Below are 24536 nucleotides of genomic sequence, written 5' to 3'. Positions count from 1 at the left end.
TGTTTTTTAGCTTGCAGTGTATAAGCTTTCATCTCTTTAGTTGATTCCTAAGTATTCTTTCTGGCACTGCTGTAAATGGGATTGGTTTTTCTTATTTCCCTTTTGAATAATTTGTTATTAGTGTATAGAAATGTAACTTGTTTTTGTATGTTGATTTTCTGTCTTGCAGTTTTACCAGTTTTGATAATTCTAATGATTTTATGGAGATGTCCTTAGGGTTTTCTACATATAAGATCAGAAACACATGTAAACAAGGACACTTTTGTTTCTTCCTTTCTGAGTTGGATGCTTCTATTTGTTGCCTTATTGTTCTGCCCAGAACTTCCAGTACTGTGTTGACTAGAAATGACTCGACTGAGCATCCTTACTTCATTCCTAATTTTAAAGAAAAATCTTTTGAGTTTTTCATCATTAATTGTAATGTTAGCTGTGAGCTTTTCATAAATGGCCTTTATTATTGTTGAGTTAATTTCCTTGTTTCTAGTTTGTTGATAATTTTTATCATGATAAGGTCAAATTTTGTCAAATACTTTTACTGCCTCTATTGAGACAATTATGATTTTTATCTTTTATTCTGCTAATGTGCTTTGTCACCTTCACTGATTTTTATATGTTGAATCATACTTGCATCCCAGAGATAAGTACACTTGGGTATAGTGTCTGATTATTTCAGTGTGCTCTTGAATTCAGTTTGCTAGAATTTTTGGAAGATTTTTCCATCTGCATTCGTCAAGAAAATGACCTATATTTTTCTTGTGTCTTTGTGTGGCTTTGGTATTAAGGTATTGCTAGCCTTATAAAATGAGGCTAGCAGGTTTTACTCACTTCAGTCTTATGGAGGAGTTTGAGAAGGATTGACATTAATTCTTCTGTAAATGTTGGAATGATTTCACCTTTGAAGTCATCTAGTTTCTAATTCTATTAGCATTTTCTTCCATTTTTCTTAGTGCATCTAAGTAGAGCTTTTTCTGTTTCGTTCAATTTTTTTTTTTTTTTTAAGAACCAGCTTTTAGTTTAATTGATCTTTTTGGACTGTGTGCTATTTTGTCTATTGCTGCTCTCATTTTTATCAGTTCTTCCTTCTGAGTTTTCATTGGTGTTTATTCTTTTTCTAGTTCCTTAACATGTAAGGATAGATGATTTGAGTTCTTTCTTGTTACTAATATAGGCCTGTATTTCTGTATACTGCCCTGTTAGCACTGCTTTTGCTCTGTCTATAGGATCTCGTATAGGCAGTGACTTTTTTTTTTTTGGTCTCCCTGTATTTTTAAATATTCTTTGATTTTTCTCATTAACCTGGTAGTAATTTGGTAGTTTGTTGTTCAGTCTCCAATATTAGAGGTTTTGCCTGTTTCTTTTAGTAGTTGATTTCTAGTTTGATACCACTGTGATCAGAGAGGGTACTTGATATGATTTAAGTATTTATTTATTTATTTATTTAGTGACCCAACATGTAGTCTGTCTATCTTGAAGAATATTCCCTGGGCACTTGAAAATAATGCATACTCAGCTTTTGGGGGGAGTAGTGCCCTATAAATGTCTAATAGACCCTTCTGAGTTATTTCCTCATTTAATGCTTTTACTTTTTTGTTGATTTTCTGTCCGGTTGATCTGTCCTTTGGTAAAAGTGAGGTGAAAGTACTGTGTTGCTACCAGTGTGTGTGTTTAGGTTTAATAGTTGTTTTATGTATTTAGGCACTCTTTTGGTGCATATGGACGAGTGTCCTTTCTTCCTGATGTTGTGGTTCCTTAGCATTAGATAATGCCCATCCCTTGTTGTCTGTTGTTGCCTTTTTTTAGCTGAAAGTTTATTTTACCCTGCCTTCCCTCCTCCCCTCCCCCATGGCGTTTGCTTATAGGATTGTTTTCTAACTATTTACTTTGAGCCTATATTTTGCTTTGGAGCTCAGTTAGGTCTCCTGGACAGCAGAAAGTTGGGTTTTGTTTACTCATCCACCCAGCCACACTTTGCCTTTAAATTGGTGAGTTCAGTTCATTTACGTTTAGGGTGATTATTGATATGTGGGAATTTGCTAGTGCCGTTTTGTCTTTCCCACCACCCCTTTTGTTGTGGATTTTCTTCACTTTATTAAACATTTTTTTTTATGGTTTTGGGGCTTACATTTTTGTGCTTCAATATGTGCTCATGTTCCACTCACCCTCCACCAAACCACCGGTGCTAATCCCCAATCTGCCTCCGTTCCCCATCCCCTCTTTTCTGTTCCCTCTGGGAACCATTATATTCTTTCACAGAGTTCAAGATTTATTCCTGCTATATTTTGTCTATTTTTGTGGTTTATATTTCACAGAAACCATTCAATATCTGTCTTTTACTTTTTTTTTTTTTTTAAAGATTTCCTTTTATTTATTTATGCATATAAGAACTGGCGTATAGGGCAGAGGTGTGGGGCGGTGAGAAGATTCCCCAGAGACAGAGTAGGGAGCAGAACAGGTGAATCGGCTGAAATACACTGCTGAGGGGAGCAGCAGGCAAGACAGGAGAGGTCTGCTGCGCCATGTGGGTTAGCTCCCTGGCTAGTAATTGCCATGTGCAGTGGCTGGCGAGAGCTTGATAGCCCTGAGACTTTCACCCCTGTGCCACCAGGGAAGCCCTGTCTTTTACTTTTTGACTTATTTCACTGAATCACCTAGAGGTCCATCCATTTTGTCCCAAGTGCTAATAACTATTTCATCCTTTTTTGCAACATGTACTAATCTGTTGAAAATATATTTCACAAATTTCTTTATCCATACCTCTTTTGAAAGGCACTTAGGTTGGTTCCATGACTGGACAATTGTGGACAATGATGCTATATACATAGTTGTAAATAAATCTTTTAGAGTTCTTATACTATTGGGATTTATTGGGATAAATATCTAATAGAAGTACTGTTGGATCATATGGAATTTCCATTTTTCTTTTAAGAAATATCAATGCGATTTTCCACAGGAGCTGCACCAGCATTGGATGAGAGTTTCTTTTTCATTGCAACCTCACCAACATTTATTGATTCCATTCATTTTTATATGGGCCATTTTCACTGGGGTGAGGTGGTAGCTCAGTGTGGTTTGATTTGCATTTTTCTTATAATAAGTGATGTTGAACAATTTGTAGCCCAGCTGAATATCTACTTTAGAAAAGTGTCTGTTAGGCTTCTTGCCCATTTTTGGATGAGGTTGTTAGTTTTGTTGTTGGATTATATAAGAACTTCATACATTTTGCAGATTGTCAGTTGTAGAATGTGCAAATATGTTTTACCATTCTATGAGTTGCCTTTGTCTTTGTGATAGTTTCTTTTGAGGTACAAAGCTTTTAAGTTTGATGCAGTCCTACTTGTTTATTTTTGCTTTTGTTTACCTTGCTGTTGGATTGAGTCCTCAAATACATCTTGTGGCATATGTCCTGTAGGGTGTCCCCTGTGTTTTTTCAAATACTTCATGGTTTGAGTGCTTATATCCAGATCTTTTTTTTTCTTTAAGATTTATTTATTTGTACAAGAACCAGGGTACAGGCCAGATGCGTGGGAGGATGAGAGGATTCACCAGAGACAGAGCAGGGAACAGAACAGGCAGACTGACGAAATACACTGCTGAGGGGAGCAGTGGGCGTGACAGGAGAGGTCTGCCGCACCATGTGGGACCCTCGCCAGCCAGCAGGGATCCAACCTGCACTGCAGAGGCTGCGGACAAATTCACAGCACTGTGTTCAACTGCCTGTGTCACCAGGGGAGGCCCTATATCCAGATCTTTAATCAATTTTGAATTGATTTTTGTGTTAAATATAGATGTGTCTTTAGTTGTTTTTTGCAAGTGGCTATCCATGTTTCCCAATACCATTTATTAAACAAGCCATCTTGTATGGTCACAGCTCCTTTGTCGAAGATTAATTGTCCATATTTATGTGACTTTTGTCTTTCTATTCTATTCCATTCGTCTGTGTTTCTGTTTTCGTTTGAGTACCATACTGTTGTGGATACTGTTGACATGTAATGTAGTATGACTCGGGAAGTGTGATATTTTTGTTTTTATTTTCCCTCAGGATTGCCTTTGCTACTGGGAGCCTTTTGTGATTCCATGTAAATTTTATAATTATTTGCTATATTTCCTTTTAAAAAAATCATTGGTATTAAGATACGTGTTGCATTGATCTGTAAATTGTTTTTAAGTAATATGGCCATTTAAAAAATTAATTTTCTGACATTGTTTTTCATTTTTGGACAGTATCTGATTTCACCTCTCAGGTATAGTCCCCATAGATCTCCCACCACCATAGCATTCGTGAGCCTTCACTATGTTCCTTTATGTTCTTCCCACCCCTGTTTTGACTCCTCTCCTGCTGTGTGCCTCAGATCTGTGGTCAGCTTGCAGGTTTTGTCTTTATCCTAACTCTTTGTTTGACTTCTCTAAATTCTATATTTAAGTGAAATCATCCAGTATTTCTTTTTCCTTCTGACTGACTTTGTTTAGCATCACCCCTTCCAGGTCCATCCATGTCAGCGCAAATGGCATGAGTTTATCTTTCGATAAACACTATTGGTGGGGTTGTAGCTTGCTTCCTTACATTCCCACCAGTAGTGTAAGAGGGTTCCTTCCTTCCACTTTGTCATAGTGTATAATCCTTTTGTTGGATTGTTGGATTTGGCTTGCTGAGATTTTATTGAGGATTTTGGTATCCATGTTCATAAAGAAGATTGGTCTGTAGTTTGTATTGTCTTTGGTTTTGGTATTAATCTGATGTTCACTTCATAAAATGAATTTGGTAGCATTCCTTCTTTCTCAGTTTTTTGAAAGTTTTCTGTAAGATAGGCCTTAGTTTATGAACATTGGATAGAACTTGGGCATTTGTTTCTCTGGGAGGGTTTTGATTACTGTTTCAGTTTTACTACTTCTAATTGGTTTAAGTTTTCTATTTTACTCAGCTTTGGGTGATTGTATAATTCTAAAAATTTGTCCTTCTAGATTGTTGAAATTGTTTGCATATAAATATTCATAGTAATCTCTACCCTCTGGATTTTGCTGTGTCTTTTGTAATTTCTTTCATTTATGATCCTATTGATTTTTCTTCTCCCGCTCTCTCTTTGTGAGCCTAGCTAGAGTTTTGCCTATTTTTTTAAAGAGCCAGCTTTTGGTTTCATTGATCTATTGGACTGTCTTTTTAAAAAAAATTTCTATATCATTTATTTCTGCTTTAATATTTTATTAATTTCTTATACTTTTTTTTCTCTTTTTCTAGTTCCACAAGATGGGAGATTAGGTTGTTTTTTTTTTTTTTTTTTTTTTGGGGGGGGTGGGAGGAGGTAAAATGTTTCGTTGATGTCTGTTAGGCTCACGTGGTCTACATCTATGGTCTGTTGTGTCTATTTATTTCCTCTCTACTGATCTGTCCATTGGTGAAAGTGGAAAATTGAAGTCTCCTGCCACATATGTATTTTCTCCAATGTCTGTTTTCAGATATCGTAATTATCTAATGTATTTTGGTGCTCCTTCATTTGGTGACTGTATATTGATGGATGTTACGTCTCCCTGGTGTTTGTCTCCTTGATCATTATATAGTGTTCATCTGTGTCAATTGTCACCTTTTTTAGCCTGAAGTCTATTTTATTTGATGTAAGTATGGCTGCCTCTTGCAATCTCTTGGCGGCCATTTGCTTATCAGATGGTTTCACAACCCTTTATTTTCAATCTGTGTAACTTACATGTATTTCCTGGAGGCAGCAGAAGGTTGGATTCTGTTTCTAATGCAGCATGCTACGCTGTGGTTTTTCATTGATGAATTTAGTTCATTAATGTTTAGGGTGATTATTATGTAGAAGTCTGTTATTGCCATTTTTGTTTATCATTTTGTGGGTCTACTCAAAACCTTGTCCAGTTCTTCATGTTATTTCCTCTGTTGCTTTAGATTTTGAGGTTTCTTGTAACTTTTTTTTGAGTGGCCGTTTAGTAGTAAGCAAATCTCTGAACATTTTGTTTGATTGAGACAGTATCTTTTCCTCATATTTGAAGGACAATTTTTCAGATAAAATATTGTTAATTGGCATTTGGAATTTTTTTAATGTCACTCCATTCTTTAGCCCGTATTGTTTCTTCAAAGAGGCTGATGTTGTCCTACTTGGTTTTCCTTCATAGATTATCTGTTTTTTCTTCCTTGTCAACCTCAGTCAGAATTTTTAATTTGTCTTGGACTCTTGGAAGCTTTACTAATATGTGTTTTGCTGTGATCTTCCTTTCATTATGATAGTTTGGCTTTCTTCTGGCTTCATTTACTTCTTCCCCTCTGGAGAATTTTTCAATTATTGAATAGTTTTTCAGCTCCCTTGTGTCTCTCTTGTCCTTCTGGAATTCCTATGACTTATATTTCCTTTCTTCATGGTGCCAGATGATTCTCAAAGTATTTCTTTATTCCTTTTGTATCGCTTCCCTTTATTTTTTCCCCTCATATCTTTTAGAATACTGACTTGTTCTTCCATATCATCTATTTTTTATGACTTTTCCAAAATATTTTATGTCCTCCATAGATTTTTATACACCCTGAAATTCCTTTATTTTCTTGTGTAAAATTTAAATCTTGATCTTCTATTTGTTGATTGTTTCCATAGCATTCTTTTCCTTTTCTGCATCTTCTTGTATCTGATTTGTTTTTCTGAGTTTTGTTTGTGTTGTTCAAGTTCTTTGTTTTTCTTAATCATTTATCAATTCTGAATTCTTCACATGTCAGTGTTGAGTTCTGGAGTTTGATTTCCTCTCTGTGGTGTATTGTTCCCCTGAAGGCCATTTGGACCTTCTCCCCATTGTTCACTTTGAGTTTGCTTTGCTATAGTCGGGGCTTTTGTTGTGTTTGAGTCCTTCTCCCCCAACTGTTCTGGGTGTTTTCTTGATGGTAGGTATAGCTACTGGGTCCTTGTAGGATCTGGGGTGGTTGTAGAGTCTCCCCCAAAGCTCTTCTCAGCTTTATTCTGGTGCCTGGGAGGGTAGGGAAGTTGCTGTTGCAGGAGATTGAGTTGTTGGGATCCTGCCTTTCTCAGGAGCGGTAGCATAGGGTGTGTTTCTGGTGGCCAGGAGAACAGAGGATTGCTGAGAATTCCTGATATAGAAGAAGGCCCTGTGCGGCTGATAGCTGACATCCCTGCATGTTCCCGTGCACTTCCTGGCGTGGCTGGGGGTCCATGATTAGTTATGTCCTGCAAAGTTATGACTTGGGCCTTTGTCTACCCCTGAGACGCTGGCGGCCAGGCCTGGAGTTAGGGCTATTCCCCAAGGGGTTGTTGAGCCTTCCCAATGTAGAGCGAAGCCCTATGAGTGCCAGGCTGGGGCCCTGGTGGGCCAGGAAGCACTTACTGGTCTAATATGGCCATTTTAGTTATGTTAATTCTTCCAATCCATGGCCAGGGGATATTTCTCCATTTCTTTGTGTCATCTTTTATTTCATATAACAGTTTCATAGTTTTTGATATATATGTCCTTCATTTCTTTCCTTATGTTTACTCTCAAATATTTCGTTCTTTTTGGCAAGATTGTAAATGGAATTGCACTTATTTCCCTTCTCTTCTGATATGTTGTTTGCATGTGGAAATGACTCATTTTTGTGTATTGATTTTGTTTCCTGCCACTTTACTGTATTTATTATGTATATTAAATTTTTGATAGTCTTTTGGTTTCTCTAAGTATGTTAACATATCATTTGCAAATATTGACAGTTTCACTTCTTTTCCAGTTTGGATTCCTTTTCTTTCTTTTTCTTGTCTATAATTGCTCCAACTAGGACTTCAAATATTATGTAGAATAATAGTGGTGATAGTGCACATACCTGCATGTTTCTGATCTTAGTGATAATGCTTTTAGCATATGATGTTAGCTATGAGTTTGTTATATATGGCTTTTATAATGTTTAGGCAAATGTCATTTATTCCCATCTTGTTGAGTGTTTTTATTGTAAATAAATGTTGAATGCAACACTTTTTCAGCATCAACTGAGATGATCAAATGGTTTTTATCTTTTTGTTAATCTGGTGAATGACATTAATTGATTTGTGTATATTAAACCAGCCTTGCAGCCCTGGGATGAATCCTACTTGATCATAGTGGATGATTCTCTTGATAATTGCAGTATTTGGTTTGCTAGGATTTTGTTGAGGATTTTTGCATTTGTGCTCATGAGAGAGATTGTACTGTCTTTGCTTGGTTTGGCATCAGGATAATGTTGGCTTTATAGAATGTGTTGGGAACTTTTCTTCTCTCTTCAACTTTTTTTTCTATTTTATTTTTTAAATCATTTTTCATTTTTGCACAATGTATGCATTTTCATCTTGGTTATAGTCCCCATACAATTCCCACCCCCCCTTGTTTTGATCCTATTCCCTTGTCTCCCCTACCCTTAGTGTGTCTCTGGTTACTTGTTGATTTTTATTTTTACTTTATTAATTAGTGTTTTTCCTGGTCCCTTATTTAGGTTTTCTAAATTCCTGCTATGAGTGAGACCATCTGGTATTTTTCTTTTTCTTTCTGGCTTATTTCGCTGAGCATGACCCCTTCCAGCTCCACCCATGTTGCTGCAAATTGCATGAGTTTATCTTTTTTGATTGCTGAGTAATATTCCATTGTGTATGTATATCATATTTTCTTGATCCAGTCATCTATTTTTGGGCATTTGGGTTGTTTCCATATCTTTCCTATTGTAAATAGTGCTGCAGTAAACATAGGAGTGCAGGTGCCCTTTTGGATTATGTTTCTGTGTCCTTTTGGTAAATACCTAGGAGTAGAATTGCTGGGTCATATGGAAGCTCCATCTTTAGCAGATTGAAGAAGCTCCACACAGCTCTCCATAGTGGTTGGACCAGTTTGCACTCCCACCAACAGTGCAGGAGAGTTTCTTTTTCTCCACACCCTCGCCAACATTTGTTGTTGCTAGTTTTTTTAATATGTGCCATTCTCACTGGTGTAAGATGATATCTCATGGTAGTTTTGATTTGCATTTCCCTGATTACAAGTGATGTTGAACATTTTTTCATATGCCTGTTGGCCATTTGCATTTCCTCTTCAGAGAAGTTCCTTTTTAGCTCTTTGCCCATTTTTTGACTGGGTCATTTACTTTGTTTTTGTTGAGTCTCATCAGCTCTTTGTAGATTTTTATGATCAGTCCTTTATCATTAGTGTTGTATACAAAATTTTTTCCCAATGGGTGGGGTTTATCTTTGTTTTGGTTACTGTCTCTTTTGCTGCACAGAAGCTCTTTAATTTGATGTAGTCCCAGCTGTTTATTTTTGCCTTCATATTATTGCTTTCGGTGATGTGTCTTTAAAGATGTTACTGAGGTGTATGTCATGTAGTGTTTTACCTATATTTCCATATATATATATTAAGATTGATTTATTTTTATAGAAGAACTGGGATACAGGCCAGATGCGCAGGAGATTGAGAAGATTCACCAGAGACAGAGCGGGGAAGAGAATGGGCAGACTGATGAACTACACTGCTGAAAGGAGCAGCGGGCGAGACAGGAGAGGTCTGCTTTGCCATGTGGGATTCTTGCTTGCCGGCGAGCCGGGATCGAACCGCGCTGCAGAGGCTGCAGACAGCCTCACTGTGCGGTGCTCTCTCTCTCTATATATATGTATATGTGTATATATGTATGTATGTATTGGTTTCAGGTCTTATGTCTAATTCTTTTTTAAAATTTTTTTAATTAAAAAAAATTAAGATTGACTTATTTATACAAGAGCTGGGGTACAAGCCAGAGGCTTGGGAGGGTGAGAGGATTCACTGGAGACAGAGCGGTACAGAACGGGCAGATGGACCGAAAGCACTGCTGAGGGGAGCAGCAGGCAAGACAGGAGAGGTCTGCAGCACCATGTGGGCATCTACCTGGCTGGCCGGGAATCGAACCCGAGCTGCAGAGGCTGCAAACAGCTTCACAGCGCTGTGCTCAACCTGTTGTGCCACCAGGGAGGTCCACTTATGTCTATTTCTTTAATTCATTTTGAGTTGGCTTTTGTGCATGGTGTGAGGTAGTAGTCAAGCTTCATTCTTTTGTGTATGGCAACCCAGTGTTCCCAGTACCAATTATTGAACAAACTTTCTTTGCTCCATTGCATATACTTTGCTCCTTTGTCAAAGATTAGTTGACCGTAAGAGACTGAGTAGTGTGGGTATTAGATCTTCTTTGAAAGTTTGGTAGAATTCACTGGAGAAGCCATCTCATTCTGGGCTTTTGTTCTTAGGAGGCTTTTTATTGCTCTGTCAATTCCAGCACTTGATTGGACTCTTTAAGCGGTTTATTTCATCCTGGTTCAATCATGGGAGGTTGTATGAGCCAAAAAATCTGTTTTCAAGGTTGTCTAATTTGTTTATAATATGTTATTTTAATCATACTTATTTCTGCAGTATCTGTTTCAATTTCACCTCTTTCATTTCAGGATCTTTTGACTTGGGGTTTCTTTGTAAATTTAGGTAATGACAATTTTATTTTTTTCTAAGAACCAACTCTTGGTTTCACTAATTTTTTTTTTTTTTTGGACTGTCCTTTTGTTTTATAGTTCATGTATTTCTGCTCAAATTTTTATTCTTTCTCCTGGCTTTTGAATGCTTTTGTTCTTTTTCTAATTCCTTTAAGCGCAGAGATCGTTAATTTGAGCTCTTGCTTGCTTGCTTCCTTTCCTTCCTTTCCTTTTTTCTTTCCTTCCTCCTTTCCTTCTTTCTTTTCTTCTTTCTTCTTGTACTGCTATAAACTTCCCACACATTAATGCTTTAAGAGTATCCTACAGGGGCCTCCCCGGTGGCGCAGCGGTTGAGTGCTGGGTTGCGAAGCTGCCCGCGGCCTCTGCAGCGCCGCTTCGATCCCCGGCTGCTCCCCGGCCACCGGAGGAGGGTCCCACATGGCGCGCAGACCTCCCCTGCCGCCCGCTGCTCCCCTCAGCAGTGTACTTCGGTCCTTCTGCCTGCTCTGCTCCCCGCTCTGGCTCTGGTGAATTCTCTCACCCTCCCGCGCTTCTGACTGTACCCAGTGCTTGAATAAACAAAACAAATAAATAAATAAATAAATAAACATGCCTCTATCTTTCTTTTTTTTTTTTTTAAATTCTTTTTAACAATCTTTTTTTTTATAGTTTTTTTTTTTTATTTTTTATTTATTTATACAAGCACTGGGTACAGTCAGAAGCGCGGGAGGGTGAGAGAATTCACCAGAGCCAGAGCGGGGAGCAGAGCAGGCAGAAGGACCGAAGTACACTGCTGAGGGGAGCAGCGGGCGGCAGGGGAGGTCTGCGCGCCATGTGGGACCCTCCTCCGGTGGCCGGGGAGCAGCCGGGGATCGAACCGGCGCTGCAGAGGCTGCGGGTAGCTTCACAACCCAGCGCTCAACCGCTGCGCCACCGGGGAGGCCCATGCCTCTATCTTTCTAAAAAAAAAAAAAAAAAAAGAGTATCCTACAGGGTCTGATAGCTTGTCTCTCCATTTTTCATTAGTCTTCAGGTACTTTTTTATCTCATTTCTTCACTGACTCAAGAGTTTTTCAGAAGCATTTTGTTTAGTTTCCACGTGTTTTGGTTTATCTAGGATTCTTTTTGTGATTAATTTCTAGCGTTATAGCATTGTGGTATGTGAAGCTGCTTGATATTATTTCTGTTACTGTATGTTTTCTGAAACCTGTTTTATGTTCCAGTATATGATCTATTCTTGAGAATGTTCCATGCGCACTGGAACATTGGTAATGATGTGCCAATCCTATTGTATGGAAAGCTCTATAAATGTCCAATAAATACAACTGTTTCAACACTTCATTTAAAACCTTTATTCCTGGGCCTCCCCAATGGCGCAGCGGTTGAGCGCTGGATTGCGAAGCTGCCTGCAGCCTCTGCGTCGCCAGTTCAATCCCCGGCCTCCAGGTGAGGGTCTCGCATGGCGCGCAGTGTATTTCGGTCCTTCTGCCTGCTCTGCTCCCTGCTCTGGCTCTGGTGAATTCTCTCACCCTCCCGCGCTTATGACTGTACCCAGTGCTTGTATAAATAAATGAATAAATCTTTAAAAAAAAATAAAAAAATAAAACCTTTATTCCTTTGTTAATTTTCTCTCTGGAAGAGCTATCCTTTCATTTCAGTGTACTTGTGATCTCTGACAATTGTATTTTTTGTCAATATGTTGTTTTAGGTCTGTTAATAGTTGCTTATGTAACTAGGTGTTCCTGTATTAGGTGCGCAAATATTAATGACAGATACCTTCTTGGTGAAGCTGCGTACCTTTAATCATCATATAGTGTCCATCTTTGACTCTGATAACCTTGTCTTGTTGAATAGTTTATCTGATATGAAAATAGGAGCTCTAACTTTTCTTTGTGATTTATTAGGTTATATGACCTTTTATTTTTACCTATTGTCTTTTGATTTTAATAAATGGGTCTCTTGTAAGCAAAGTATTGATGACCAGAACTTTTTCACCCTCATTGTTAGCCTAAGTCTTTTAATTAGTGAATTCAGGCCATTTACATGAACGATGATGTCCCTTTCCTTTCCTCCTCCATCTGCTGTCTCCACTACCCTCCCGCCCCTCCTCGGTAAGTCCCCTCTCTTCTGGTTTTCTCCCCATCTTCTTGTCTAGAGGATGTCTGGGATGAAGTCAGGGAAAGCCTAATTTGGGACCCTTAGTAAGTTATTATTTCCCCCTGCTTCCTGCAGAATTTTTTTCTTTAACTTTTGATGACTTGACAATGATGTGCCTAGATGTGAATCTTTTTGGATTTAAAAACTTGGGTATTCTCTCTGCTTCCTGGACATCCATAACTTCAGTCATTCTTTCGGTTTGGGAAATTCTCAGTTATTATTTCTTTGAAAAGGGTTTCTGTTCCAATTTCTTTCTCTTCCCCTTCTGGGATACCATTCTTATGTTGGCTTCCTTAATGGTGTCAGATAGTTCTTGAATTGCCTTTTTTTTTTTTTTTTTTTTTAAACTTTTCTGCCTGGTTCCTCTGTGCCTTGCTATTTCAGCATCACTGATTTGATTCTCCCTTTGCTCTACTTCACTGTCTTTCTCTAGAATTCTTAATCTCATTTATTGAACTCTTTACATTTGAATTTGTTACTTTATTTAAAGCTTCACTTCTGTCTTCTGTTCATTGATTTTATTTCTCAGCTCACTGGTGTTTTTCTGAATTATGTTGTATCTCATTGATCAGCTCTTCTGAATTACTTTATATTTCTGTGACTTGCCTTTCTGAGTTTTCTATCTTTTTGTGTGTATTATAGCATTTCTAAACTGATAGCTAGATCCAGTTGTCTATATTTTTGTGTTTGTATTCTGGAAAGTTGTTTTCAAATTGTGGTGTTACATTCTTTGGAGGTCTCCTGTTGTCCTGTGCTAAATTTCTCTTGTCTCCCTGTTTCACTACTTGAGGTTTCCATATTTTGTCATTACTTTTCTATGTCTGTCTGTAGCAGTAACTTAGGAAATTGCGCTGATGTACTTTTCCCACAGGTGGTGCTGTGATTTTCTTCTTTTTTCTTGTTCTTTTGACTTTTGCTGGTTTCTATACTTCTAGGATCTTTTTGCAGTTGCTGAGTCAACTTGGTGAGGGAGGGGGCTGAAGGGGTACAGATGTTGCAGATGAGTTGGGATGTGACTGACTTGTGTTTGTAGTACCATTGATGTCCCTTCACTGTGTTTGGGGTGAAAGACTTAGCAGTCCATGTGCACTTAGTGGGCCCCATGAGGTAAGAGCCAGTCCCAGGGGTTGGGGGAGGGGAAATACAGACCAGTGTCCTTCACTGGGGACCCAGCCTGTATGGAACCTCCCAATACTGCTCCTCCACAAGGTTTTCCTCTCCTTCAAGGGTGTGTGCATCAACACCCTCCATCCTCCCCAGAGTCCCTGACTAAACCATCAGCTACTGCTACTGGTGTCCCCAGCACTTGACCACAACCCCCCAGACTCCTCTTTCCACCCACCTCCTGTCTGATACAGCGGGAATATCTTCATTGTCATCCCTTTTGAAGCCCACCAATGTGATATCTAAGGGGAGCTCAACTATCACTCAACTATGGAACTCCCTGCACGATGCTCACTGCTTTCTGGCTCACTGCTCCAGGAGCTGTAGTCATTGGGGTCCAGGTCCTGCCATTGTAGCTGCTGGGGTATGCTATGTCTGTGTCACTCACTGGGACATGCTTTGCTGCCTGCCAGGGCCCCCCGGGGCCCACCACTCCTGTGCCACTGGCTGGGGCCTGCTGTGCCATTTTCCAGAGCCCACCACACCAGGTCTCTTTAACAGGGCCTTTTCCACTGCCTGCTGGGGCCCACAGCACCCTTGCTGTTTACCCCTCCACTGTCAGTATCTGTCAGGCCTTCCTGTGTTGCTTCTGATTTTCTTTCTTTGGGAGTTGATTTTGGTAGGTTGCGTGTTTCTAGGAATTTTTTTTCTAGGTCTTTGGCATGTATTTGTTCACAGTTGTGTCTTACGGCCTTTTAAATTTCTGTTCCTTTAAGTGTAATGTTTCTGATTTTATTGGAATTTTTTTTTTTTTTAGGTTAGCTAAAGGTTTGTCAGTTTTATCTTTCAGAAAGTAGTTTCTGAATTTTTCATAAGGGACTTTGAATTGCTGAACATTGTTGTTACTGAAACAGGCAGTGGACTGGGTTTTGCTGACTCCTGTTGTATCCTGAAACTTTGTTACTCACTATTTAGTTCTTTTAGCTGTTTCAGAAATTGTTATTCCTTAAGATAAAATTAATGTAACGTAAAAAAGTAACCATTTAAAAATCAGCAATTCAGTGGCGTTTAGTAGATTCAGTTTTGTGCAGCCACCATCTCTGCTAGTTTCAGAACATTTCCATCATCCCAAAGGAAAACTCCATACCTATAATTTGTCCCCATTATACCCTTTCCCCAGCCTCTGGCAAGCACCTCTCCACCTTCCGTATTTATAGGTTTATTCTATGACCTTTTATGTATGGCTTCTTTCACATAGTATAAAACTGGAGAAATGTATCCATATTGTATGAACCAGTGCTTCACTTTTTTATGACTAATAACAATTTGTTTATATCCATTCATCTCAATGGATTCATGGCCTATTTCTTCCTTTTGGCTATTGTGGATAGTGTTGATATTTTGAATATATATGTTTATGTATTTGCTTGAATACCTGTTTTCAGTGCTTTTGGATATACACCTAGAAATGGAATTTTAGGGGTCCCATGGTACTCTTTATTCCAAGTCCAGTGTTATTTGTTTGCTTTTGTAGATTTCATCGAATTTCTTAAGGACTAATTATGTTGACTATGAATAAAGACAGTCTTACTTTTTTCTTTCTAATATAATTGCTTTTTATTTCTTTATGCCTGATTGCATTATCTAGAGCCTCCAGTAACAGTGCAAATGGAAGCTACTGAAATGAGGCAGAAAATATTCAATCATTGGTATATGCTGGTTGAGAAGTTTCCTTTCTATTCCTAGTTTGCTCTGAGTTTTTTCATTTAGGAACGGATTTTTTTTTCCCCAAATGCTTTGCCTCCATATATTTAGATAAGTGTAGCTTTTACATTCTGAATTTTTTTATACTATTATATTGGTTGACTTTGAAATGTAAATCTTCGTATTCCTTGGGTCATGTGTTACCCTTTTAATATATTGCTAGATTTTATTTATAATTTGTTAGAATTTTTGCATTTTTATTCATGAGGGATATTGGGTTGTAGTTTTCTTGTCATTTCATTGTGTGACTTTGGTACCAGAGTAATGCTGTCCTGCATAGAGTGTACTGAAAAATAATCCTGCTTTAGTTTTTTTTTTTTTTTTTTGGTGGGGTATTTCTTTAGAGGTGATATCATTCCTTAAATATTGGGTAGAATTCACCAGTGAAACCATCTGGGTCTGGAGTTACCTCAATGGATATGTTTTTAACTACAGAATCAATTAACAATTATAGGGTTGTTAGGTAATCTATTTCTTTTTCAAAACATCATTTTCAGCTGTAATTCTGACATAAATTGTATCCATTTAAAATAGAGGCTTGAAAGAAGTTCATGCATGTCATACTCAGAGTTGTGTTATACTGAATGCAACTTAATTTTAGAAGTCTTATACTCCCCAAAGAAACTTACTACCTAGCAGTCAGTCTTGAATATTCCCTGCCTACTTCCTCCCAACTCTTTGGAACCACAATTAACTTTCTGTCTCTATAGATTTGCCTATTCTGAACACAAGATAAATTTATGAAATGTGATCTTTTGGGAGTGGCTTCTTTCACTTAGCATATTTTTGGCTCATCCATGTCATAAGATACATAAGTGTTTCATTCCTTTTTATTGCCAAATTATTTCAGAGTATGGAATATACCCATATTTTATTTGTCAGCCACAGTGAACACTAAGTTTCCATATTTTAAATTGCCTCCATTTTGGCTATTACAAATAATGTGACACTATGAATATTTGTGTGTAAGTTACTGTGTAGATATCTTTTCTGTTCTCTTGGGTAATATGTAGAAATATAATTTTGATTTTTAGCTCAAATAGTCCTACTCACTACTGTCCGTCAATGAAATTTCATTCATATTTGTTGCATCAGTTACAATGACAACCTGGGGAAATTCTTCATGTAGAGTGAAAGAGTAGCAGGCTGACGATCTTTCCTTTTCAGTCTTACTGATCAGGAAACATACTGTCTATAAGACTTAGATCACGTCTAACTTTCCTGATTCTCCTTTGCCCGGAATTGTCTTGCACTGCTCTTCTGCTTCCCCATAGCCCTGTGCATGACCATTAATAGGATACGTGCATTGGAAATGTATATTCACATCTTATGTTAACATTGCTTGTTATCATACACCTTAACACCTTGACTTTTTCCTGTAAATTTTTGGGGGCGGTATTTAAAACCTTCTCCTTCTCTCTTAGACCTCCTTGAGCATTTAAAATTAGTTAAGCATGTATAGTAGGAACTGAGCTATGCAGCTTAAATATATTTGATTTCATGTAATTCTCTCATTAATGTTGGTATTAGTTCCATTTTTCAGAAACTGAAACAGGCCTAAAGTGGTTATAAAACTTCTTCTGAAATCATAGACTTAGTGACCCGAGCAACTTGAACACAGCTATGTCTCATTATAAAGTTGTAACTCCTAAGGTCTAAACAGTTAACAATGAGCATTAGTGCCATAACTTGTCTTTCATATTTAAAACGAGCAGTAATGTGTATCCTATGGTGCTGTGAGGATTTTTGTTTGTTTTTGGTCATATTGGCAATCTCATTAAACATGGTTGCTGCCTCAGGGCATGTACAGTATAAAATTGATAAAATATTAGAAAATATTAATAGTGAGTAAGCTGCCTTTTGTGCTAAGCTTCAGCTCATCCTTTTTAATACCGAGACACATAAAAACACCTACAAACAGCTGCACCTGCCTTTTTATGGTTACTTTGTACCTACCTCTGATAACATAGCTGAAAAATTAGGCATTTGTTTGTCTGCCTCTTATGTGTATTTTTTAAAGATTTATTTATTTATGCATATAAGAACTGGGGTATAGGCGAGAGGTGTGGGGGCAAGAGGATGCACCGGAGCACAATAGGCGGATTGACTGAAATACACTGTTGAGGGGAGCAGTAGGCGAGACAGGAGATGTGTGCTGTGCCCTGTGGGTAGCTCCCTGGCCGGGGATGGAACTCGTGGTGCAGTGGCTGCGGATAGCTTCATAGGTTGCATCTTAACCCCTAGTGCCACCAGGGAAACCCCACTTATATATATATTTTTAAATTCTGTTTCCTTAAAAATTAAGCTGTGATGCCATGCCATCATAGAAAACCATTTATCTGCTTTCTCTCTATTGATTTGCCTTTCATTAAGTGAAATCAAATGATACATGGTCTTTTGTATCTAACTTCTTCCACTTAGCAAAATGTTGCTGAGGTTCATCCCCATTATAGCATGCATCCTTACTTTACTCTTTTATTGTTACATAATCTTTTGTATGGATGAGTCACATTTTGTTTATGTGTTCATCAGTTGATGGACATTTGCATTGTTTCCACTTTTTGGCTATTATGAATAATGCTGTTATGAATATTTGCCTGCACTCTGCACATCTTGATTCTTTCTGAATATATAAAGTGGAATTGCTTAGCTATGTGCCCTTCATTTGTGTGTTCTTGAGGGCAGGAACCTCACCTTAGAGATATAGTATCGTGTTAGTGAGCTTTCAGTTGGCTTATCTGGCATCCTGTTACAGTATAGGAAAACTGATGAGATATTTATGACATAGTTGTATGTTCTGTGAACTTTTTTTGTTTTTTGTATATACTGTGTCCTCCATCTCTCCCACTTAGTTTTATCCTTACCCCATCTCCTTGAAGTCACAGTGATTTTCATTGGCTAGATTCTTATTTCTAGTATATAGTCCCATGTATACTCAAAGATAGTACTTTGAATTTTTTATGTTAAAAAATTTTTTTAATGAAGTTTGATTGTGTTACATCCTTGTTAATTTTTTGACAGTGTAGGATTTCTCCCCTCAGGTGTGGTCACCGTAGCTCTTCCACCATCAAAGCACCTGTGTTTCACTTCCCCTCTCTCATCCCTCCTGGGCACCTCAGCTCTGTGGTTAGTTTTCCAGGGTTGATGTTACAGTTTGTCTTTATCTTACCCTTTGTTTGATTTCTCTGCATTACACATATTAGTGAACTCATCCCGAATTTTTCTCCTTCTGACTTACTTCACTTAACATCCCAACCAGCTCCATCCATGTTACAGTAAATGGCACGAGTTTATCTTTTTTGGTTGCTGGGTTGTATTCCATCGTGTATGCTGTCACCAAAGCCTTGGTGCAGTCATCTGTTTTGGTGACTTTAGGTTGTTCCCTATCTTGGTTATTGTAAATAGTGCTACAATAAATGATATGCACCTGCCTTTTTGTTTCCTTTCCATATGCAGATTTCCTTTCCAATGAGTGTTTTTGTGTTCTTTGGGTAGATACCTAGCAGTGGACTTGCTAGGGCATATGGCACATCCATTTTTAGGCTTTTGAGGAACCTCTACACAGCTTTCCGTACCAGTTGGACCAGGTTACAGTCCCACCACAGAGTAAGAGGATTCATTTTTCTCCACATCCTCACCAGCACTTGTTTTTGCTTTTTAATATGGGCCATTCTCTCCAGAGTGAGGTGGTATCTCACTGTGGTTTTGATTTTCATTTCCCTGATAAGTGATGAACAGTTTTTCATGTGCTTTTTGGCTGTTGCATGAAAGATAAGTTGTGTTTTATAATAGAACGGCTTACGGCTTTTACCTTGTGTACACATTCTTACTCTGTTGACTTGCTGGTAAGAGTACAGAAGCATAAATTCTCTTATTTAGATGGGCTGGGTAGAGTGAGGAAAGGCTTTTTGAGTGTCTGATATGATCAATATGTACTTTTTTGTTTTGAGCTTACTTGGGTAGATATGTTAAAAATGTCTTCCTACCAAATTATTTCATTTTTTAATTGGCAACCAAAAGCTTAAAATGAGGGAAGACTTGAGTTCTTTCACTAGAAAGAAAATGCTATCAAGTTGCTAATGCTGTTAAAGTCATTGTGGTGACATGTAAACTAGATTGTGACCCTTGATGATATACTCAATTTTCCAAGCCACACTTTCCTCCTATAAATGCAGTAGGTTAATAGTAGGGTTTTATAGTGTAGTAGCCGCACTAGCACTTTGAAACATGATGCCTGGCACACAGTATGTGCTTAGCCTGTGTAGAACTTTAACTTAAAAATAGAAAAACAGGACCAGATCTCTGGGAACTTGTAGACCAGAGACATGCTCTCTGACAAGTGATAACTCACCTCATTAGGAGGCTTTGTAGTCACACTCCCTTAAAAATGGGAGTTAGTGGCTATGAACCAGTTGCTTAAGCTTTGAGCTTACTGCCTTTTTTTATAAAACAGAGTTAATACTTTCCTCAGTATTTGTTTTCATTTCATTCATTCATTGGGTGAGGACACCTAGTAAATATGTGAAAGTATTGTGCCGTGCAAGATGAATACTTGAAGTGAATTATAATGTCATGTGTACAAATAACTCATACACATACTGGTGCCACATCTGGTATTTCTGCATTGGATCTCAGGACACTTTGAAAGGTTTGTTACACACAAACTTTTAAGACTAAGGGCAGGGATAGTATTTTCCTCATTCACACTGTATCTTTAGTATTTATCATATAGTGTGGATGAGCAAATAGTGCACATATGATGGATTGGCTTTGAAAACATAATGCTTTTCCTGGTGACGTTCACTTGTGGAGGAAAGGGTATTTAGAGGGAAAAAATGTTAATCCTCCAATTTTCAAGAGCAGCTCAGTGGCAGACCATTTGATTGAAGATCATCTAGGTCAGGGAGATGATCTGACTTCCATGTTTTAGAAAAATTCTTTATCTTATTTACCACTTTTTCCTCTTCTGCCTTTGTTTATATTATGTAACACTGTTAAGGTATTTACTAAATATTTATGCCCTTTTCTTGATGACCCGATTTAAAAATACATTGGGTAAGAATTCTAATTAGATAACATTTGTTTATGTAAAACGTCATGTTTCATGGTAGAGACTTCAGTAAGTGGCCCATGACCACTTGAGGCATCGATAGGATAATCTTTGAGTCTTTGCCACCAGTGTTAAGCTCATTTTGAACTTTTGCTACATTAGCATGCATGCAAAGATTGGCACATTGGCATTTAAGTGTCCAGCTTACTATCTTGAGTTTCCTGAAGTGAGAGTTCTACCTCCAGTAGAAAGAGGAGGGGGGAAAAGTAAGAATATTAGAACTGCACGAGTTCTACAAAAGCAATGTTGGAGTCACATAATGAAAAAGCAGATTTTTTTTCTTTATTATGATGTTTCTCCATATTTGGCGTTGCTGTAAATGGCTAACTAACATTTACTGCCAGTTCAGTACAAATGTGTGGTTTGGTAATACCAGAACAGCAATTTTAAATGAAAAATAAAAGTTAAACATTTCCACACAAGATTTTACAGTCTGACATTTCACTGCGTAGGTAAAAAGACATTTTTTTCTTACTACAGATTATTATTCAGCATGAATAAAAAACTACAACTTTTATTTTTAAACAGGAGTCACTGGTTTTAATCTTTACACATTTTAAAATTACTGTGATAAAAAATAATGAAAAAGCTTCTTAATAATGCCATACACAGTATAATATAGATTTGTCCCCATTATATAGCATTTGTTTAATATACAAAATAGAATATTGACACACTTGAATCTATGTGTAATTAAGCAAGTTATTTGAGGAGGGTAATTTCATACAGCCATTCATCAGAAAATAAAATTCTTCTTTCAGGCATTTTCTAGAGAGAAGCTAATCCTTCCCCCAAAACCTCGTCACTAATCCTTGGTGGACAAGCTGACTGTTAATAGTCTGGAAAAGGATGAAACATCCATTCAAAGTGGTTTAAAGTGTCTGCCTTACACTCTTAAGAATTCTCTCTTCCAGCTCTCAAACCAGGCACATTAAAAACACATTAATATATAGGTACAGTATTTTGGTTGATGAACCAAGGTGAAAATCTCATTGAGGGTTGCCATGGTTCTTAAAATTTGACAGATCAATATAAAAACACTGTTGATTCTATGGTGATGTAGTTTTAAGGTATTTAACAGAGAACTAAAATAAGATTTAACAGTAGGTAAAATTGGTAGGTAAAATTGTTTAGGTAGGTAAAATTGGAATTGTCCATATATTGCCCTCCAGTTCCCAAGTGAGGCTGGCTTTTCTTTTTATGCATATGCCGAGCTCATCCTGTGCTAATTATCAAGCTCTTTATAAGCGCTATTGTGTTAGTTTTCTTTTGGGGGGTGCCATTTGTTTTAGAACGCAGGTGGTCTTTTAGGTTCCCTCTGTCTAGTTTTAGACAATTGAGTATATATTTCCCACATGAGTTGTATAGTACACCACAGCAAGCCTAAAGAGTGGGGTCACTTTTTCAACCAGTAATTAAAAATACTCAGGATTTGTTAGGAGTCACTTAGGTATGTGAACACCTTTCACTGAAGTACTACAAACTTAAATCTTTGGGGATGGCAGGATATAGATGAAACTGCTTTCAAATAGCACCGTATCTTTTTTCACTTAAATCAGTAATTGTCCTCAAACACAATTTCCTCTTTTTCCATTTAATGTACAGCTTCCTTCCTATAGTTGATTTTTTGAATGTCAGTTGATATCCTTTTAACAACAAAGTGCAACTGCCTTTTTTTACTCACTGAGCTCTATTTTTTGAGAGTCAAAATTGTTGGGACTAAAATAAGATTCATGTGTATGTGCTTTCTGGTTTGAACCTTGTAAAATTCTCCAAATGAATTCACCATCAAATTCTGAAATGTAACACTGTCGTCGATAATATTCAAGCAGTATTTCTTAGGCACCAAAAATTTCACATCTAGCTGGGTTACAAACCATCTTAAAATACTTGGAGATCAATTTAAACCATTATAAAAGGAATATTCTCTTTTTAGAGAGCATTCAAAAAGCAAATGATACATTTTTTATTAAATAATTTCTCCAAAATACTGAAAAATAACAGATAACATTCAAAAAGCATTCAAAGAAAACATAAACATGTCCTCATTTTGTTTGGAAATGAACTCTTGCAGGATAGAAAGGAATTAGTGTATTATTGGCAACCTAAGAGATTCTGCACTATTTACATATTGCTGGTACCTCTAAGCATATTATTGCCAAACTTCTAAAGCCTCTATTTTTATTAAACTGTTGGAGAGGCTAAATGTTAAAGTAACCCCGCTAGTAGGTGGTGCCTTCAACCGTGTAGGCACCACCTGTCTGCCCCATTTTTATGCTTGAGCACAAGGGGAGATTTAGAAGACTAAACCTGCACTGACAGACTCACTGTTGGAATGAGAAGGGTGGCCATCGTGGGAGGCAGAGGAGTACTTCCTCTGGGATGTGAATGGTACAGAGCCTCAGCAACCTTCACAGCACACGGGGGCCAGTCTGCATCTCCCTCTTTTCCTAGAGCACACCTGTTTGGTTTCTGAGACCACTGCTGCCTGTATGACTGCTTGCACACACTAGAAATCAATTAGGTTATCCATCGCACATTTCTTTGTCCCCCTACAAAAAAATATATAACATGTCGTGATAAAACAATCTCATCTAAAAATCATTCTTATTTTACACTATACAAGCTATTTTACAATCATTTTAATAAATTGCATGTAAAGCTGCAGTAGCCCTTCCCTTCCCAGATTAGTGAATACCAATATGATATATATATATTGAAACTAGAACTAAATATAAAAATATATTAGAAGTTTCATATTTTTAATATTAGATTTTCAGTTTTCTATTACACAAATAATTTGGCCACCTTGAATAGAAATCAGATTTCTTGTGGCTTAGTAAATATGTTAAGTTTTAAGTTTTACAGAAAGTTGGTAAGGTGCACACAGAAAGGGCTACTACAGCTTCTATTTTGTGTAAAATGATAATTCTCAACAGTGAGGAGGAGAAATTCACAAGACTTTTGTTAACTCTATGGCACACATAGGGATGTGTAGCTTTACAAACATGGAAGTCTGACATACAGTTTTAAATAATGAAAATCAGTAGCTGAGCTTTCCTGTACCACCAGGAAAGATAGATCAATTGGTGACAGATGGGTATGTGAAAATGGGTGTCTAGCCACTTTGCCACGTTAGAGATTTTTTGGGTAAATTTTAGAGGAATTTCTTGGTCTGATCAAAACTCTCTCAGCTGTGTTTCAGTTCCTTATCTGGAAGTAAAACTTTTCAGGAGTTAAACTAGAACAAAAGGTCCTGCAAGATAGTTAATCAATTCTCTTGCCATCTAACCACTGCAGAGATAGGGTATCAGATACAAACAGGGCCTCTCGGTAGATTTTCTGTTGTTGTTGTTGTTTTAATTAGTCTTTTGCAACCATCATCCACAGTTTACCCAGAAGGTCACTGGACTAGGTGCTCTACACCATTTAGGACAGTTAATTTGCACAACCTATGTAATTCTCCACTGAAGCAGATATATACAAAAGATGAGCTTTTTTTGACAAGAATACTGGAGATTTGAGTCATTTCATGTGGTCTTCTGATAGCTGAGTGCCATCAGGTTAGAAGCACCAACCCATTTTCACACAGAAGATTGATGTTTATAGAGTTTGTTTAGGAAAGCTATGAACTAGCTGCCCATCTTAAACAGCTGTACAATAACTTGAATACAAAAATTATGTAAGAAAAAATGAGCAAGCGTAGTTCACCGAATATAAAGGAAATTGTTAAAACCAGACAGTAATAGCTATAAAAGGCACAACTTCCCTTTTCTGATACACATTTGTAAACTTTTTTCAGGTTTCCATGCATAAATCAAAAAATGTTATTCTATCTATACAGGGGAAAATACACCAACAAAAAGTCTAGAAAAATTTATCCAGCTGACTGTGAAAAGTATGAGCAGAAAGTTTGTCACGCAGATTTTGGGCACTGGTGGTTTGGGTGCCATCTTTCTCCAACAGTGGAG

General features: G+C 37.5%; 1 long non-coding RNA gene across 2 annotated transcripts in view; it reads left to right on the top strand.

The window, feature by feature from the left end:
• LOC119243319 (uncharacterized) overlaps window positions 1-24536 on the top strand; it is a 48455-nt gene that overhangs the window by 5462 nt on the left and 18457 nt on the right. The window lies entirely within an intron of this gene.

The sequence above is a fragment of the Talpa occidentalis genome, unplaced genomic scaffold (genome assembly GCF_014898055.3).
Source record: "Talpa occidentalis isolate TD23 unplaced genomic scaffold, MPIMG_talOcc4v2.1 talOcc4.13, whole genome shotgun sequence".
NCBI classification, from domain to species: Eukaryota; Metazoa; Chordata; class Mammalia; order Eulipotyphla; family Talpidae; genus Talpa; species Talpa occidentalis.
This window is presented reverse-complemented; position numbering and strand designations above follow the sequence as displayed.